Below are 20,348 nucleotides of genomic sequence, written 5' to 3' on the forward strand. Positions count from 1 at the left end.
TCATATGTAACTATGATCTGAAGCACTAGGAAGAATGAAAAATAGTGAAAGTGCTCCACGTCTCTTAACAGATACGACTATGAATATGGGGATCAGAAACAAAAAGTTTAAACTCTACTTATATTTCTAATGAAGAATTCTCTTTAAAAATGAACCTATATGCAGTAAAGCAAGCTACTCCTCTTGTGGAAGTCTTGCTTCTTCATATGGCTTTCATAAAGGGCTACGTTTTATCTGTATAACACATACCTTGATCAGAGGTAGAATAGGATTTCTTCATTACAACCTTCTTCATTCTTTTCGTGTCTTTCACCAAGATAAATTTGCTTTCAAAATGTTTTTTTAAAGAGAATGGTAAGACCTCAGTTAGTTCCACAAATAATGGTCTTCTGTTGTCCTTTCTCTTCTCTATAGCAACTTTACATGTAGCATTACGAACCAGCAGAATTTGGCACATGTTGTCCTTTCTTGTTTTTCAGGTTGATTGAAACCATTTTCAAGATTACAGTTAGTTGCATACATGTATACATTCAAGATGTATTCACATTCATATCTTCTTCCATTGCCCTTTTCCCACGCAAAAAACCCCAACATGCATAGGAAAGTAGCTAAATGAAAATATTAGATTGAGAGCAATGTTTAGGGCTTATTTTAGATGTTGTTCCTGTAGTTATTGTGATAAAATCTGCTTCCAGATTAAATGGACAAAGATATTTCCTGATAGACAAATAGACAACTACCTAAAGTCTCAGGCAAGGTTAGTCATTTCTAAACACCATTACATGAAACAGGATACTACAGGTTTCCTTACATAAATTTAGAAAGATAAAAATGGTTCCTTGGAACAGTCAATGAATTTCTGTCATGTAATATCTGGCAAAGGAGGAGAGGAAACTAGGCAATAGTTATGAGTTTATTTTAAAGAGTATTTGGGGTGCAATTTTTATATATACAGCAGTCTGAAGCCAACTTAGTACCTAAGTTTCTGAAGCAAATATGATCCCAACTGAGCACAGAACTCCTTCCAGGTAAGGGAGACCTGAACTTGGAAAAATGGAGACTGCTCTATCATAGCAAGACTCTTCCACAGACTGTTTCTGCAGAGTGCTGATTACAGCAGTAGTAAACCTGCTGGTAGGAGTGTCAGCATGACCTTGCTGTATCTCTCCATTGGGTTTATATAAAATTTTCCATAGCATCTTGGAAAATACAAAAAAAAAAAAGTTTCTTTTCCAGCATCCTTCACAACCACGAATAAACAGTGAGGATGTGGATCCAGCCTGGTCTGGTTCTGAGGAGTAGATTTGATTATTAATGCTCATATTTATTGCTGTAAACAGTGTTTTGCCATGTTAATAAAATACAGCACTCTGATATGTTTCTTGCTTTTTTCACCTTAGCCACAGTAAAAGCCATAAGTTTACCTGAAACACGTAATGACAGATTGGTTCAGGTTGAAATCGACTTCTGGAAGTCATCTGGTCCAATGTCCTGCTCCAGCAGGCAGCCCAGGACAATGTCCGGATGGTTTCTAAATATCTCTACTAAAGGATATCCCACAGCCTCCCAGGGCAACTTGTACCAGTGCTCAGTCACCCTCACAGAAGAAGAGTGTTTCCTGATGTTCAGATGGAATGTCCTGTGTTTCAGTTTGTTCACCTTTCTTGTTGTCCTGTCTCTGGACACTACTGAAAAGAGCCTAACTCTGTCTTCTTTTCATTTTCCCTTCAGATATTTTTATACTGTGATGAGTTACCCCTTTGAGTCTTCTTTTCTCCAGGCTAAATGATCTCAGCCTTTTCCTCTATGATCAGTGTTCCAACTTCTTTACCATTTTTGTCACTCTTTGTGGACCGTCATGGCTGGACTTTTTTCACTATGTCCACATCTCTCTTGTTCTGAGGACCCCAGAACTGGACATGGTACTCCAGGTCTCACCAATACTGAATGCAGGGAAAGGACCACCCCCTTATCCTGCTGGCAGCACTCCTCCTAATGCATCCTGGGATAGTTTTAGTTTTTGCCACAAGGACAAATTGCTGGTTCACAGTTAACTTGGTGTCCAACAGGGCCTCAGGACATTTTCTCCAAAGCTGCTTGTCCTGGTCCACCCCCAGCACACACTGGTGAATGGGGATGTTCTGCCCCAGGAACACGACTTGGCACTTCCCCTTGGATAGCTTATGCCCTGTTTTGCTGTCCCTCTGGAAGATGTTTAGTCTCACACCACTGAAACAGAAATCCATTTTTTAAAGGATATTTTGAACAGATTACGTTGGAAAAGCATTAATTGATATTTTAGCAGCAGCAACTATTGGAGTTTTGAAGCTGTCTGAACAGAGCACTAGGAATTGAGAATTGTTATGTACTTTGCTTTGTAGTGACATTTATTTCCTCAATGGCTTTGCCATCTCTCTGCTTAATTGTACTCAGTGGTATAAGAAAGTATTTATTGGTATAAATTATGATTTCTATTTATAAAATGAGGGATACTTTCAGGAAGAAAATTATTTTGAATAGTTGCTGTAGAAATTACTCTGGTTAATGCACTAAACTGGGACATAAACAATATGTCTTAAGTTCCATCCTCTGTCATGCACTTTCTCATACGTAATGGACAGGTAATTACTAATTGCTCCTTACGTTCTCCAGTATAAAGACAATAAAAAATATTATTTCTTACTTTTTTGCTGCCTTGTTCAATAAATTAGACTCCAGAATGGGGTACTTTACCCCTTTAAGATACCCTGTGCTGGTTTAGACTCTCCAGCTGTTCACACTTTCATCTTCTACTCATGAGACTGAAACTACTTTGCTGCACTTACCTTCTTGAAACCAATCAACGTTGTATAGGGATGCTTAAGCTTTTATTCCTCCAGCAAAAATGCCTTCTATGCAGTTAGACGCTGCTGTGTTTCCTTAAATCCACTGAAAATTCCGCCCACAAAGGATAAGCTGTAAAACTTCATGTCCTGATTCTGCCAGTAACTCATTGTACAACTGTCTGGATCTGAAATTAAAAATTATTCACATATGCATTCTGATAAAAATAGCTCAAATGACAACTATAGTATTCAACATCATTAATTCCATTTTACAATTATTTGACAGACCACATCTTCCTGTAGCACCTATTATCCTACACAGAATTTAAAATATAGATTAGGAGAATTTAAATATGTATTTATGAATTAAGGACAATAACTTTTGATGCTTATAGAAGCCCAGTATGTGCTTATTTAAATCAGAATGTTAATGCTTTATTAAGGGAACATAGGTTTGCATTACTTCTGCTAATGCATACAAAACTCACTCAGTGATTCCCTGTATTAAGTATTTTTCTATTGTATTAGCAAACCTCCTTGTACACAATCAGCCTGAATATAATTAGTATTTCTAAAGTGCATTGCAGGTATTTTATAATCTCAAACATTATCATGAAATTTGGAATAAAAATAAATGAATGACAGCCCAAATATTAAAATAGATAGTATGATAGCCCCTAAGAAAGTGGATTTGTTCCTTTTTATATTATCTCCTTTTCAGACCACTGCTCAAAGCAAAAACCATGACCAGAGGTAAATTTGGGCCTTCCTTCTTTTTAATCAGATAGAGTTGCATTTATAGTTCCAGACAGGATGTCAGGAAACATGGCTTCTAGGTCAATGATTTAAGAGTTTTCTTCTTCACATGGCATAAGTGCCATCTCTCTCAAAATCTCACTATTCTGATGTCCACCCTGAATATGGCATCCTATTTAAGGGCCTCCGTATAAATAAATTAAGTAAATTGGCTCCTAACTCATATTTTCAGACTTACTCTTTGGAAAGTTATTCCTCACTGTATACACCGTTGGTGGAAGTCTATGGGAAATAGCTGGCAGGAATTTACACCTTCTTAAGGGAATGCTGAACTGAACGAGCTTCCTTTCAGTTTCTGACACCATCAAAATAATTATATACATCATACTGTAGTAAGTATTTCAGCACTGATAATCTATAAACCAGTAAGTTTTACTTCAAAGAAGACTTTAAACCTGAGAAGAAAGTTTGATCTAACCCATTGTTAATGTTTTCTTTGCCTTAATTAAGTTAACTGGCACCTATAATACAAACTGTCATCATTCCTTGCAAGAAATATATTTTCAAACCAGTATTTTTGTGCTCTCTGTCATGGATCAGATAGTCACCCATCAAAGTAATTCATATTTCTTTTCCAAAGTCTTCCATGAACTTTTACTTTGCTGCAGCCCATTCTATTAACCACTACTGTCTCAGTTTTCCTTGTACTACTTTGTATCATTTTATTGAATATTTGTTCTGTTTTCTCTAAAAAGTTTGAAAAAATTAAGACTTTAATAAAGTCTACAGATCTCTTTGTGCTCTATACCGGCACAGTGCTTTGAGAAAAATATTCTGTATGTGAATAGCACAACCAGATGCTATGAGAATAATGAAGCAAAATATAATGAACACTATATAAAAAAATAATTTTCATGAAAAATTGATTCCTTTGTACAAGAAATAAATATCTGATATAAGCAGAAAGAAAAGAAAGTCCTACCTCAAGGTCTGTCTCAATAAAAGCTTGAAAGGAATTATTTTTTTCCACAATTAAAAAATAAAATTATAGTTCATCAGTTTTTGACCAAAATGAACTACTTCAGACCTCTTATTAATATTTAAATATTTTTCATAGCCTTAAAAGACTCTCAGGAATGTTCTACAGCTTAAACTGTTTCAGTCATCAGAAAAAGTCAACTAAAAGGGAACATTTTCTTACATCAAAATTAATGCAGTGAAAATGCTGTTAAATGTTGGAGTGACACAAATCATATGGGTGTTACTTTGGCTTATAAACCTTGGTCAGAATGAAATTGTTATTTTCTGATTTCTGGCAGAGCTGTGACAAGATTTGCTGTACATAAGTTACACGCAGATGTACACAGTTACTGTACACACAATTACAGTTATTGTGATTGACATGTAGGAAACTGGCTGTGTACACAGTATGTTCCAGTTTAAGTTTAAAGATATTTCCAGGAAATTATAGAATTGTCACTTCCTGACAAGGAGATATGAATATTTCTGGAATTTGAAAAGTTGTGGCAGTTGAATGACCTGCAGCAGATTAATACCAGCCTGAAGAGAAGCCAAAAATTTGCAAATCCTAGGTAAGTTTCACAGAATCCTCAAAGGCTATCCACAAGACATTTTTGAAAAGAAGGGAAACCTCAAAGTACCATAGTTCCAGTCTAGAAGAACAGTTCTACATATGTAGAGACATATTTTCTCATTTCTATAGAGGCTGTAGTGGGTCCTGGGAACTGTTATGTGATTGCTTTTTTCAAAGGATTATGTTATATGCTACATTAGTAATTAAAATTCTCATAACAACATACCTTACTGTCTTTAGTAAGATCGGGGTAGAATTTGGGTTAACATAGAAAAAGCAGGGGAAAAATCTTAAGTTTTTTTGTGGAATCAAAATAATGTAAATAATTTTTACACAATTTTGGGATGATAAAGAAAATGACTGAGTTTCTTGTTCTACCATTCTTCAGTGTTCAGGTCACTACCAGTGTATTTGCTATTCCTGCTAAGGTATTACTCCTTCTAGACCTGATTCACTTTGCATAAATAATTGTATGCTAATTGGAGCAAGGTTTTTATTCTCAGCCTCCCACATGACAAATAAATCCCCTAATTACTGGGATTCTGCACGGTTCCACCATTATGCAATTTAGAAAAAGCAAAAGAGCTTCAAGTTTTTGAGAACGTGAAAACATCTTATGTTATGTAGCACTCCTAAGATAACTCATATTGCAGTACTGGAAACAGATTTAACATTAACTTCATGATTTTAAAAGGTCTTTAAAACCAAAGAATAATTTTTAAAGTAACTTTATTACTTCAGAAGAGGGTGTTACAATTACATGAAAAACTTTATAACATTTGGGAAAATGACCTGCAATTTCAGTTGTCATTTAAATTTAAGTTTGCAGGGAAAATTATGCAATTTATCTAATAATTTAAAAATCAGGTAAATGACACCCAGCAGTTCAGCTGGATATTTTAATAGTAGACATAGGAATTGAATAGAGATTTTTTTTCTTAGTTTTTACTGTCATTATGTGTAATTTATATTATTTGAGCAGCTTTCTTTTTACTTCAATTTTTCATTAGGCAAAAAATTACATTTCTTCGCTGGAAATTTATTGTCATAATATTTGGGATCATATTGCAATTTGACAATGGGTAGTCAAGAAAACCCAGATATAAAATTAAAACTCATAATTAAATTATTCCTTGATAGACTACCCTTGAAAATGTTGAGTTATCCCAAAAATAAGTTTCTGAGGGTTCAGAACAAGAATGTGACTTTGATTTTGTTTTCCGGCTAATTCAAATGAGATGATTGCTGCTTCAAAGTGCTGTTTCTTTAAGGATACTAATTTCTTCAACAGTTCTGAGCAAATTTCACACTCACTGTAAGAGGATAGATTCACCTCTCCCCTCTCCTTTGGACTTGATTTTGAAACTTCCACATAGCCTTAATGGTAAGCTGTTATCAAATTACATGAGGCAGAAGAATACATAATTAAAAAAAAAAATACATATCTTTCCTTGACCTTCAAGTACACAAATAAATTGTTAATTAAGGTCTATACTTCGGGTCATCTAGGAGTTATACTTTAGGCAAACAGATTGGAAATTGTTTAAGTTGTTACCAAGAAGATGGTGAGTCATCCTGAGCTCCTAAGATTACTTAAAGGTGTTGCTCTTAAAAATCTTAGAAATTTAACTCTGAGAGGTCAAACCTGTTCAGCAGGTGTCTATTAAATTTGCTGATTTCTCTCTCATTTCCAGTTGTCTCTTCTCAGGTCACTGACACTGAAGGTATGAAAAGGTATTTTAATGATTTTTTTCAATATAGAGGTAAATATCTATCTCCAAAGATGTTTTCTTTCTCACCACATCTCTTCTTCAGTGCTCTTGCAACTTTTCTCTCATTTTATTTCATAAAGACATATCTATATATATACATATACCTATATATAGAGGTACTTAGTTATGTTATGTGCTAGTCACGCTACATGAAGAGTGAGTGCAACCCCATTTTTAGTCAATGGGGCTTCATTGGTTGTATCTATTCTTTCATGAATTTATGTAATCAATTTTTACTTTCCATTTTTGCCTCTAAATATAAAATAGGTCTTTTCTGTTGTTGTTTATTAAGTGCTTTGCTCAGCTGAAGGTGTTGAATTAAAGTGATCTTGAAAATGTGATACTGAAAATAAACAAATAGACCTGCTTTTGTTACAATCCTATCAAATGAGAGAAATGAACACTTCTCTCAGTTATTTTTGTTGATCCTGCATTAATCAAAGTAAATTTTCTGGAATCTCCTGGTAGCATATGATGCTATTGCTAGGCTAAAACAAGAAAAGAAGTAGACTACATAATTCCCCTGACAGAAAATTAAACAGGATTTTCCTTCTTGGAACTCCTTTCTGTTCTGTCTTCTTGCACGTTGTACACTGACAGGTGAGTATCTCAAATGAGTAGGTTCAATACACAGTAAATAGAGGTTTTGTGCTTATCACAGTTTGTCAAGAAGCTTCTGTTAGAGTATGTGCTTTGATCATCAGAGCTTGACGATTTCTGAAGCATTTCACAAAATTCTTTTTCTTTTTTTCCTCTCCAGGAATTTTAAAGTATCTGTGCTCTTGCCCAGTTGTTTTCTCTTTTTCACGTTGTACACACTGCTTATACAAGATGGCAACTGCTTAACAGTCCTAATAGCTTCATAAAACCACCACCTGTGATATGTAATCAAAACAATTCAAAACAGAGATCTTGAGGGCACAGGAACAGACCGTCCCTGTGTGCCAAAAGATGAGCCAACACAAAGATGAGGCAAACGTCTAGCCTAGATGGGCACGGAAGTTTTGAAGTAACTTAGGAATAAAAAGAGGGTATATCATCTTTGGATGGAGGGTCAGGTCTCTCAGGAAGTATTTAAGGGGGTTGCTAGGGCATGTAGGAGAAAAATTAGAGAGGCCAAAGCTCAGCTAGAACTTAACTTGGCAACTCTTGCAAAGGATAATAAAAAATGTTTTTACAAATATATTAACAGCATAAGGAAGGGTAAGACCAGCCTCTGTTCCATACTGGATGCGGGAGGGAACTTAGTAACTACAGATGGGGAGAAGGCGAAAGTGTTTAACGCCTTCTTTGTCTCAGTCCTTAGTGGAAAGATGGCTTGTCCTCAGGACAACTGTCCTCCTGGGTTGGTAGATGGTGTTAGGGAGCAGAATGGTCCCTCTATTATCCAGGAAAAAGCGGTCAGAGAACTGCTGAGCCGCTGGGATGTTCATAAATCTGTGGGACCAGAGGGGATCTGTCCCAGGGTGATGAGGGAGCTGGCAGATGAGCTTGTGAAGCTGCTCTCCGTCGTTCACTAACAGTCCTGGCTCACTGGTGAGGTTCCAGATGACTGGAAGCTGGCCAGTGTGATGCCCATTCACAAGAAAGGTAAGGAGGAGGATCCTGGAAATTATAGGCCAGTCAGTCTGACCTCAGTACCTGGTAAGGTAATGGAGCAATTTATATTGAGTGCCATCACACAGCACCTCAGGATGGCCAGGGGATCTGACCCAGCTAGCATGGGTTTAGGAGGGGTAGGTTGTGTTTGACCAATCTGATCTCCTTTTATGCCCAGGTGACCCGCCTGGTGGATGCGGGAAAGGCTGTGGATGTTGTCTGTTTGGACTGCAGCAAGGCCTTTGACAGTGTCTCCCACAGTAAACTCCTGGAAAAGCTGGCAGCCCCCGGCTTGGACAGGAGCACTCTTTGCTGGGTCAGGAACTGGCTGGATGGCCGGGCCCAGGGAGTGATGGTGAACGGTGCTGCAACCAGCTGGTGGCCAGTCACCAGTGGTGTCTGTCCCTCAGGGGTCTGTGCTGGGGCCAGTTTTGTTTAATATTTTTATTGACAACATGGATGAGGGTATTGAGTCTACTATTAGTAAATTTGCAGATGACACTAAGCTGGGAGTGTGTGTTGATCTGTTGGAAGGAAGGAAGACTCTGCAAAGAGACCTGGAACGGTTGGATGGATGGACAGAGTCCAAAAAGATGAAGTTTAACAAGTCCAAGTGCCGAGTCCTGCATTTTGGCCACAATAACCCCCTGCAACACTATAGGCTGGGGACAATGTGGCTGGACAGTGCCCAGGCAGAAAGGGACCTGGGGGTGCTGGTCGACAGCCGATTGAACACGAGCCAGCAGTGTGCCCTGGTGGCCAAGAAGGCCAGCGGCATCCTGGCCTGTATCAAAAGCAGTGTGGCCAGCAGGACCATTCTTCCCTTGTACTCGGCACTGGTGAGGCTGCACCTCGAGTACTGTGTCCAGTTCTGGGCCCCTCAGTTTAGGAAGGACATTGAGATGCTCGAGTGTGTCCAGAGGAGGGTAACAAGGTTGGTGAGGGGCTTGGAACACAGGCCCTATGAGGAACGATTGAGGGAGCTGGAGTTGTTTAGCCTGGAGAAAAGGAGACTCAGAGGTGACCTTACTGCTCTCTACAACTACATGAAAGGTGGTTGTAGTCAGGTGGGGGTTGGTCTCTTTCTCCAGGCAGCAACTGACAGAATGAGAGGACACAGTCTTAAGTTGCACCAAGGGAAATTTAGGTTAGATATTAGGAAAAAGATTTTCACAGAAAGAGTGGTGAAGTATTGGAATTGTCTGCCCAGAGAGGTGGTGGAATCACCATCCCTGGATATGTTTAAAAAAAGATTGGATGTGGCAATCGGTGCCATGGTTTAGTTGAGGTGTTAGGGCATGGGTTGGACTCAATGATCTTAGAGGTCTCTTCCAACCTGGTGATTCTGTGATAATCTGGGCACTCCACATACCTCTGGCACTTGCCCTGTTAAAAGCTTAAGTCTGAACATATTGTTTTTGCAACGCCTTAGACTTTTCTGAAGATCTAAAGGAAAGCTCAGTCAGGGAACTGTTACATGAGTTCAAGCTGTATTTTATTAAGGTGTGTCATGGTCCTTCAATGAGAGAAGTGTGTGGTGTTAGGTCATGTGATCTGCTCTGAGTGGAACAGAGAATTAAGTCAGCTGTGGCTTACAGACAACTGAACATGACTGACTTAGCACTCACTTTAACTTTCTGAAGAGGCTAGAAATAGATTTCTTAGAGTCCTGCCTAGCTTGTTGGCTAGGGAATTCTTGATATAGTGAAAACCTGGAGTCCCGGCTACTTTCACAAAGAGTTACTGAGGCCTTTAACTTCAAAGCAAGCAAGTTCTAAAGATTCAGAATAGTATTTACTGCTTTTCCCTCCAAGCAGGAAATTCTGCAGGATTATAAATCACCAAACCCATTTTTTATCAACATAGCTGTGAAGTAAGAAAAATAAAAATAAAATAAAATAGGACTGTATGAGCTACATTAAAAGAAAAATAAATCACTTTTACACTTATTTTACCAGAAGTCATCCCAATAATATTATGGGAAGTTGGAATAAAGTAACTAAATTCTTATTATATCCCTGAATTTTCATGATACATCACAAGTGACTATAAGCAGAGATAAGAAAGCTTTTCAGATTCACATGGCTCTAGTTCTAATTTGAACAAATACAAGATCATGGAAGTTATTCACTTAGAATCAACAATTATATTTCAGCACCATCATAGAACTTCCCAGACGAAGCAGTCAGGATGATTTTGGGTAGATATGTGGAAGGTGCAAGAAGTCTACGAAAACACAAGACATTTAAGAATTTAATGTTTGTTTTCATAAAGTCATGTTTGTTCTTGGAGGGCCAATGGTTTGAAAACATGCATGACATAGGTGCATAAAGTAATTTGCGTAAAAGGACTGATCATAGTCGGACCCCTGAGTTAGAGGTTAGAGACTTCACTGTTGTTGTTCACTAAGAACAGCTTTGGGAACCAGTCTTCTTACTGATCTAGAGTAGAAAAGTGCAGCAGTCTGGCAGTAAGATATGTAGACTCAGATGACATAAACATCTTCTGAAATACTGATGAAATCATCAAAAAGGCCGATGAGCAGCACCACAGGAGCTGTTTATATTATTCCTATACTTGCAATAGACACATTCTTATAGAGATTTATGAGACTTTGCCCTATAAATTAATGTCTTGGAATAGAGGAAACAGTCAGCAAAGTGTGAACTGAAATCTAGACAAAAGGTACCCCTACAGTTCAATTTCCTTTGTGGTTTCTTATTTCAAATAAGTTCACAAATGCAACCTTCATTTGATTTTTATATCAAATGAAACTATGGTAATTCCCATAATTTTCTTGGAAGAAGATTCTATGTTAGAAGTCCATATTTTTCATGGCAACTGTTAATCATGTTAACAAACTTTAAAAATTAAAAAAGACATTTCTTCTGATTTTTTTTGTGTTTGGTTTTTTTTTTCCTAAATAGAAATTTTTTCAACGTATCGGATAATTTTCAAAAGCTATCTGGACATAATTTTTTAGAAGTTACTTCAACTGGTTTTTATGGAATTTTGGTGTTTATTTTCAAAATATTGAAAGAGTAAGCAGGTAAAAAAAATAAATCAGTTAGTATAAGATTGTAATTTGTATCTATCCTTTGACCTTCCCAAGCTTCCATATTTCAGAAATTAATACAATTATATTGTTTCTAAAACCTCTGGAAAAAAAGCTGGTTTTTTTTCTTATCCTAATTTCAGCTCTTTCATTCTCTGCTCTGAAAAACATGTACACTCTTAATTTGATTCTTTTTTATGACAGCATTTACACATGACACACTTTATATAGTACAATTATGTAGTTATTTTATCCGTCTTGCTCCTCCGGTGCACTGTCACTTGTAGTTAAGACATAAAACTGGAAAACTAACAAATCCCTTGACTAATTTGGCTGGAGACATTCAGCAGTCAGTGGTCTCAAGTTGATCACTGTGTTCATAAAAAGGTTGGTACAAATAATGCAACATATGTCATACTTCTAGAAGTAGCTTAATTATTTAAATTCTTTTTCTGGTGTTCTCAACATTGTAATTTTATTATTCTCTTAACATTTTTGACATGAGTTTGTGAGAGAGATAAGAAATACTCCTCTATTTGAATAATAAAGCTTCAAGTCACATAATCAAGCCCTCAGTTTATAACTGCTAAAGAAAAGCAACATATATCTAGATTTTGTCTCCTCTGACTCAGCTTTCATTTCTAATATGATACTCTGTAAATATCCGAAGTATTACAACATGCGTAATATATTCCTGGTACTATCCTAATACATACATAGAGCACCTCATCATTTTTCATTGAAAACTCACAGCGTATATTTGCTATTTATTTTGTGTTGATTTTATGTTTAACAAACTCATCACAAAATTTAATGAAAATTACTGCTTAAGAGTAGTTCAATGATGATGACACTATGCCATTTCTCATTGTTGAATGCAATCATCCAGTTAATCTTGCAATTATGTGTGATGTCTTTTTCATGTCTCTAGAAACAAAGTCTATGAATTTAAACATATATTCTTCCAACATGTAGGTTGCAAAAGCTTTTTAAGTACAGCTTTCTGTCCTTTTAATAAAACCTAACCTCAGAAAGATCTGGATTACAATCAATAAAAATATGTTACTTTTCTAAAGAAGTGGAAATAATCTTTGCAGTTAAATTTGAAATGAATTTAGGTGGTAAGACAGGTGGCTTACAGAAACTAAAATCCAATTTCAGCTCCAGATCTAAACAAGCTTGGTACAAGTCTGCAAAAACCATAAGAACATCAAATTCTTCCCCTCTTCAATAATTAATTTTTTATATTTGTTTCCCATGCACAGTAATTTCCCTTCAACATTATTGTATTAACATTTTGCCTTTTGCTTTTACATGTAATGTAAACTGTTGCTTTCTCTCTCTCTTCTTCTCTTTCTTCCACACAAACACACACACAGAGTCCAGCTGGGCTTGATGTTCTAGACGAGAAATTCATAGGTTTTACCTACTGACATAATGCATCTGGAGAAGCCTTCAGCAGCAGTGTAGCCTGCAGGGCTAAGAACCCGTTTTAAGCCTTAGAGTACAAAAGTTATTCTTCTGAAGAAGTCCTGGTTTTCATCTGTCAGACTTCACCTCCTGTTTTTAAGTTTTGCTCATTTTCTACCACATCATAAATACTCATATCAGTTTTTACTCTTTAAGTCGTTCGTATCTCTTTAGCATTTTCAATTGATGTATACCTTTAAGATTGTATATAGTTTGTTACCAAAGTTATCTGTCATCTATTTAATACCTGAAAATTATACTTTTTGCCTTGAGTCTCTCTATTGTAACTACAAAAAGTGTGCTTCCCTTTAGTATTCTTTTATTTCCATGCTGATTTTTTTCTACTACCTTTCTTTATATAAAAGAGGTGGCAAATCATGAGGAAACACAAAGCCAATCTGCACTGAACTGAGCTAAAAACTCGTCACTAATTTTTCACACAGTGTAGTGTTATCTTCCCAAAGATGCCCAAAATGACATGTAAATGTAAAGGGATATGTGAATCATTGTCAGAATCTGTAATTTTAATGAAAGCATACTATCAATAATAAGCATGTTTTCATTTTTGAATGAACTTGAATTTCATATTATTTAAATTCAAATTTCATTTTAATTAGAAAAATACATGAAATAAATTATGATGAGTGACATTTTAATGCTTAGAAGGGGAAAAAGAGTGAAAAGCCTACACAAAACTTTTCTTCTCTCTTAGATAAACAGCGAAAATTTAGTTACTTTTCCTCGTTTATTACAATTTCTTACATTATGAGAAATGCAACATCAAATAAAACTAAATCCCTATAATAGGGATTATAGGTTATCTGAATTAATTTCAAGTCAAATAAAAAAAGTTTCAAGTAAACCTTCTTTGTACAAATGCTGCTATTTTTCCAAGACTGGCATAGTGTAGGAAAAGAGCCAAAGAAATGCGAGAACAGCCTCTTGGGTTGTAAGAAAAATTCCATTTACATAAAAGAGGATCAAGCTGAAAATTAACACCTTTTTAACAGAATGCAAAGAAAACAAATTCCACAAACATTAATCTCTGGGTGACATTTTGATGTCTAATTGCCCGGGGAACCTACCTCTCCTTAGATTTCCTCTGCATGGGAAAATACAGGCATTTCAGGCACCATCAAGTCTAAAAAGGCAGAATAATTTCTGTTATGTTACCTTAGGAGTTGTCATCTCCTCTGGCAGCCTCAGCTCAGGACCTTCCTGCCCAGATGTCTGGAGACCCAGGCTGGAGGATTCAGTTGTCACTCTCCCCTTTGCAGGGTCGACCATTAGCAAAGCTGAGCTGATGACTCAGAGACACACCAGGGGACACTGACATGGTTGGTCACACAGACTGCCACAGCAGCAGCTTCAACAGCACCTACACACTGGACTCACTTACAGCACCAGCACAGGCAGCCTCTTGGGCTGCCAGAGAGAGAAGCTCACTAGTGTGGGCACACATACAATTTTACAATTGCACTGAGAGCATCCCAGACCCTCTCGCTCATCCCACAAGTCTCCTACTCCCCGGCAGGCACAGCATGGTACTTGCTAGTAAAAGGACACGTGCACTCACATATATTGAATGGAGAGAGATTTTGCAGAGAGAGAGCTGAGGAAATAGCTACTGAGAAGACAGGACAGATTGCATTGATCAGGTGCAGGGTTTGGTCAGGCAGGCATAAGGACCATTCACATTTTTCATGTCACCAGCCCCTTTTATACCTATTTTGTTTCTCCCTGATCCCCTTTCCCCGCACATTTCCTCATCAGCTGGCATAGTCCCACTGACAGGCCATCCCCTCACCCCCAGTATCCTGGACCCTCCTTTTTCCATCCTTCTCAAAGAGAAATATCACTGCTTTATCTGACATGAATGTATTCTATGCGAAAGGTGAAGCAATTGCATCTTTCAGATACCTAAAAAGAAGACTTGGTATTAATTCGGCTCAGCCTGGCCAAGTCTGAGGTATATGTGGATGTGAAAGAAAGCAATTTCTAAAAACACAATTAGAAAATGTAGATAACTACATGGTTAAGACATCAAGGGTCTGAAAGAAGGTAATTAATGATTAAGGAAACTATTTTTTGAGTTTCAAAATATTAAAGAGCTTAATGTCTCTTGTGGAAGTACTTGACAATATTTTCCTTTGGAAAGTGTATAAGAATGTGAGAATAAGTCTGACACATGGATTATGCATTATGTGTGAAGTACATACAAGATAAATCTATAGATAATACTTTTTTTCTAATGACAATGTTAATGTTTACTGTGGCAGTCCTCTTCATGTCGACTTCTGTTTGGGAATTCAGTGAATAGATCTCCTGCTATAATCAGTGAAAGCATAAATGTTTCCATTATTTATTCTTAGTCTGAACTTCTAAACAAACTGGGACTTGTTCTTTACCTTCAGATACTCTATCACATACTATATAGTTCTGCTACCTGGCTGACTCTCTTTCATATGTGAACCTTGATGCAAATATATATGGCTTAGTGCTTACAACAGATTGATTCTGAGAGGACTTTCAGCACTTTATAACATCAGAACTGAAAAGTACCTGAGTTGTACTGAAGGAGAGGTGACACAGAAGAAAAATTACTGGAATTCAACAGAACACTCACTTCTGTGTATGGAACAAGCTAAACAAAAATAGAGGTTTGGGGCCTTTACCTGAGAAAATATTTCCATTTCTGAATGTTAAATTGTGCTGTAATGCTAAACTTTCTAATTTTCTAAATGAATCACTACTTGGTGGTATACAAGTTTGTCTGTAACATTGTTTAGTAAAAGCTCTAACTCTGAGCAATTAAATTAAACCTCAAAGTTCCTAGCATCATCTTTTCTTTGAAAGCACCATTTCTGCAGTTCTTTTTCTCAGGTCTCCTGATTAGAATTCAGTAGTGTTCTGGATAAGCAGGTAAGATCTGTCAGTGCAAGAAAAGAAGATTTCAAGAGTGACAGAATTTGACATAACATCAGTTTGTAAAGGTTAAAATTCTTTGAAAAGCAGGTTTTGGAAATGCTTCTTATGTACACAGTGGAGTGCTGTTCAGCTCCAAATGAGTGGTAATAAAACACCACTTATTTTTTTGTGTATAGTTGGTCTGATTCTTTCATACATTAGTAGAAAGAAGCTATTAAATAAAGATCCAAGTCTGAAATGGTAAATATTTTCCACCCAGGGTAGTATTAAAAATACAGTAACTAAGTAATTAATAAACTTTATGTTTCCAACACCTGCATTGGACACTGACAATAACTGAGTAGTAAGCAGGTCAAGAAGTGAGGAAATCACAGAAATCACATTAAAGAATAAAATTATTTAATATTCACTTTTTTTTTTTACATAATTGTCTTTGTTTGAAAGAGAGGTGTCTGCTAAGGAGAGCAGCAGCCTCTCTTGGAATGGAAAATGTAACCCCCTTCCCTCTGAATTATTATAATTTTGAAATGAAGGGGCTTTCAGGCAATTATATGAGAAATAGGAATAACAGTTCTTTACTAGTATATAGAAAAAGGCAACAATACAGAAATGCTGGTTTAACCTGACAGAGTCAGGATACAACCTGACACCCTGCCAGGCAGGGTGGTGGTAGCAGTCCAATTAAGTGGTGGCTGCAGTCCTCTTTAAAGTGGTTCTGTTGAAGCAGTGATCCTGCAGAAAAGTCTGAACAGGTCCTCCTCTGAATGTGCAGTGGTGGTTATGTAGCTCTTGCCCTCTGGAAATCCAGTAGGTAAGGACTGCTTGTGCTGTTCCAAACCCCAGATTATATCCAGGTGGGAATGCTTGGTTCCTCCCCCTGGGCAGAGCATCTCACAATGGGATGATGTAATTCTGTGAGTCATGTGGTGGGTCCTTGATAGACCATTAAACAGAGATAGTCCACGGAGGGAGTTATCAGGGATGAGTCATGGTAGGAGATAACAAGCACTGCCCTACTTGCTTTAACAGCTTGTGAAGATGATAATAGAATACATACTACTGGTTACATCTTACACTGTAACCTAGGACAATAATAGTTTTGTATTCTCACAGTTTATATTAGTACATTGTCAGTGAAGCTTAGCTGAAACCTGTATTTACTAAATAAATTAATCATTAAATTTTTAAGAGAAGAAAAAGGTGCTACAGCATCACAGAGAACTCGAGAAACAAAATTATTTGTACTAATATTAAAATTATTTGTCTTAACACTAGTAATATTCATACTCACTGGCCTCTAAATTAACTTCATTTTTCTTCAAGAAGTGTCTCCAATTTTTAGGGTGTGACCAAAAATAGATATTGACAAAATAAATACCTGTAATTTCTCTGAATTTTTTTTCAATATTTGCATGGGCTTTAACACTGACATAAGCAAGGCATACCTCATGAGCTACATGGAGTTGGCTTAAATGTAGGTGCTTTACTGGGGGGTGTCACATGAACAGTGAATAAGGTGGCTCGGGGCTGCTGGGGAGTCACTTGCATGGCAACTGACAAAGTGAACAAATGAGAAATGCAGACACCAGCATTGCTGTGTTCCCCTGCTCACCCAGCCTATTCAAGTCACAGAGTGGAGAAGCTGAGGTTTTGTCTCTATGTGGTTTTTATTTACAGCTTTAGGTGTGCCATACATATTTGATGTGCCCTATACCCCCTAATCATAGGTCATATAGAAGACTGCTTTATGTAAATACGACAGTTCAGAATGCTGCCACTCTGGATTTGTGCATGGCTGGGACCCTGGATAATGTAAATCTAAAAGCAAGGACAAGAGTGGTATGCTTAAAAATTGATATGCCCTTTTTCAAGTCTCATAATGGCTTTTTTACTTTGTTGACTTCATTGCTAAGAAAAATGGTGACCTGAAATGTGCCATTTGTATTACTATTCCTGCTTAATTTTTATATTTCACATAGTTTAAAAGCTGAAAGCCAGAGAACTAATGAAACTGCAATGCCAGGGCATGTGATAAATTTAACAGTTATAAAATAATGTCATTTGTTTAGACAACTTTTTTTCACTACATTTTAAAATAATTGCTTTCTTTTGATTTAATGAGTATGTGAGTAAAATTCTCATTCCAGATAAAGCAAAAATTAAAAACAGGAAAAATAATCTTAATGAGCAAAGGGAATTTTAGTCCCCTTTTTAAAATGAGAAAGAAAAGAAGTAGCAGGCTGAAGTAATTTGTGCAAAATTACCTCCAGGTTGCCCTTAAATACACATGCTGCTGTAAAATATTGTAAATAACAATGCTTACTACACTTGTAATACTTGGTGGTTGCAGCCAGTACTAGTCAGGAAAATTATACTTAATTTATAAGTTAATGTTACCACGAGGTCAAAGTTTTGCAGAAACATGTCAGCAAGATTATTTTGGGGTTTTTTTTAGAGGAAAACAGTAACAGACTTATAAATTTTCTCAAAGAAGTAAAAAGAATGTCTTGGAAATGCTGTTGGGTAGAAGAGTACATGTCACCTCTTTTCTAATAACATATTAGTGAATAAGTTTTTTCAATCCTTGCAGTTTAGGGAAAATAATGAAAGGAATTGCCACTGCTCATTGTTATTTACACAAAAATAATGGCTTTATCATTTCCACGTGGCTAGGCTTGCAAGATACTTCTAAATACACTTTTCTTTTTTTTATAACCAACACATCTTCCTTTGACAATCTCTGCATGTCATCATGACTTTATATGAGACCTTCCTTGAACCCAAAGTAGAGCTCTGAAGAGTTTCATGTTGTGCAGGTCCCATGACTTGAATACAGTTGCTATGGAATTTCTGAAATGTCATACAGAAAACTTCCTGCAATAATTCAACCACCCTCTGCCTTTTGAATCACAAAGAAAAACATATATAATCTTCCACAGCAATCAGATAATGGATGCTGGTGTGACTACACAGCTGTTAAGTATTTCAGCACACACTCCCGCTTGCGTAAAAACAGAAGTTTGCTTTTTTACTGTCCAGATACAGACTAAATACTTTAACTAGCTGTCCTTTCAAATTTTTACAAATAAAAAAAATAAGTTTTATGGAACTGCCAGTTTCTAACCTTTTAAAAAAGACACCTGCAATCACTCTTGAGTAATATTTTTATTTTTTTTTTATTTGCTTTCCTGTAAGAACAATAATTAGTTGTCTAATCCAGAAAAGAGAAGTTCTGGCAATACATCAATATTACAAGGAATGTTGATTATGTTCATTGTTTCTTACATGAACACTTACTGAAATCCAGAAAAGATTATTCTGAATTGCTACACAGCTACTGTGTATAGAGAGCATCATCTGTAATGAGCAATATTTATGCAACAAAGCAAATGGAAGGGAGAAAGTAGAGTTTTTTTTCTTTAAGCAGGACCTTCTCTATACAAAATTTTGTGTAGAACAATGGGCATAAAACCTAGCATCTCAGTGAAATCATAATTTTATCATTCTCTTTGAAGGATGATGCATCATTTTTAAGAATATATAGAATTCCACAATACTTTGGTTTGAATAAAATGATGAAATAATTTGTTTTGATTCTTCAAACCTGAGGGCAATTTGGCCCAAGCTATAATACATCCTTATTATAGAAGAAAAGATAGCAAAATAACCCCGCAGGGTGGAATTTTGCATGTGAAAGGAACAATGAAAATGCTCATTAGCCATTTTGTCAATTTAAGTGACTGAAGCAATAGGTACATATTTGTTCATAAACACTAAAAAGAAAAGGAGGGATGTTCTTAATTATTTTCACTGTAAAAAAAAACCCAAAAACCTTTATGAAGGAAATAGAGAAGATCAGATTGATAAATGTCTTACTAAGGAGAAGACATTTTTCAAAAAATGAATGATGAGGTAGAGCTAAAGCCAATACAGTTATCTTTAAAGAAGAGGGCCTCAATGTTGTGATAGTTCTTTAAAGCATCTTATTCCGTGGTCTGAGGTGAGATACAGTCTGACCTTGATTAGGTCTCTGTTTTCTGAAGCCTGTATCTGGCTCAGCATTTTTCAGATCTCCCTTATACATACATCCATTACTAATTTCCCCACTTAACTGAAGAGGTGACTGAGCCCAAATGTGTTCTAGTATATTGGGCATTCAACTATGAAACTTAACTTAGGATTTATCTCATAGGGTTTGTAATAGAAAAAATAGCCTGGCTGAATTGATAATTTGAGAGTTACTTTTCACTAAAAGGCCTTTGAATCCCGTAAATTGTTGCATGGTTGTGCAAGGCAGTAAAAATGGCTTTGGCATAGTTTGTAGCTGTTTTTGGTTTCCAGACAAGAAG

Source organism: Corvus cornix, chromosome 2 (genome assembly GCF_000738735.6).
Source record: "Corvus cornix cornix isolate S_Up_H32 chromosome 2, ASM73873v5, whole genome shotgun sequence".
Lineage (NCBI taxonomy): Eukaryota > Metazoa > Chordata > Aves > Passeriformes > Corvidae > Corvus > Corvus cornix.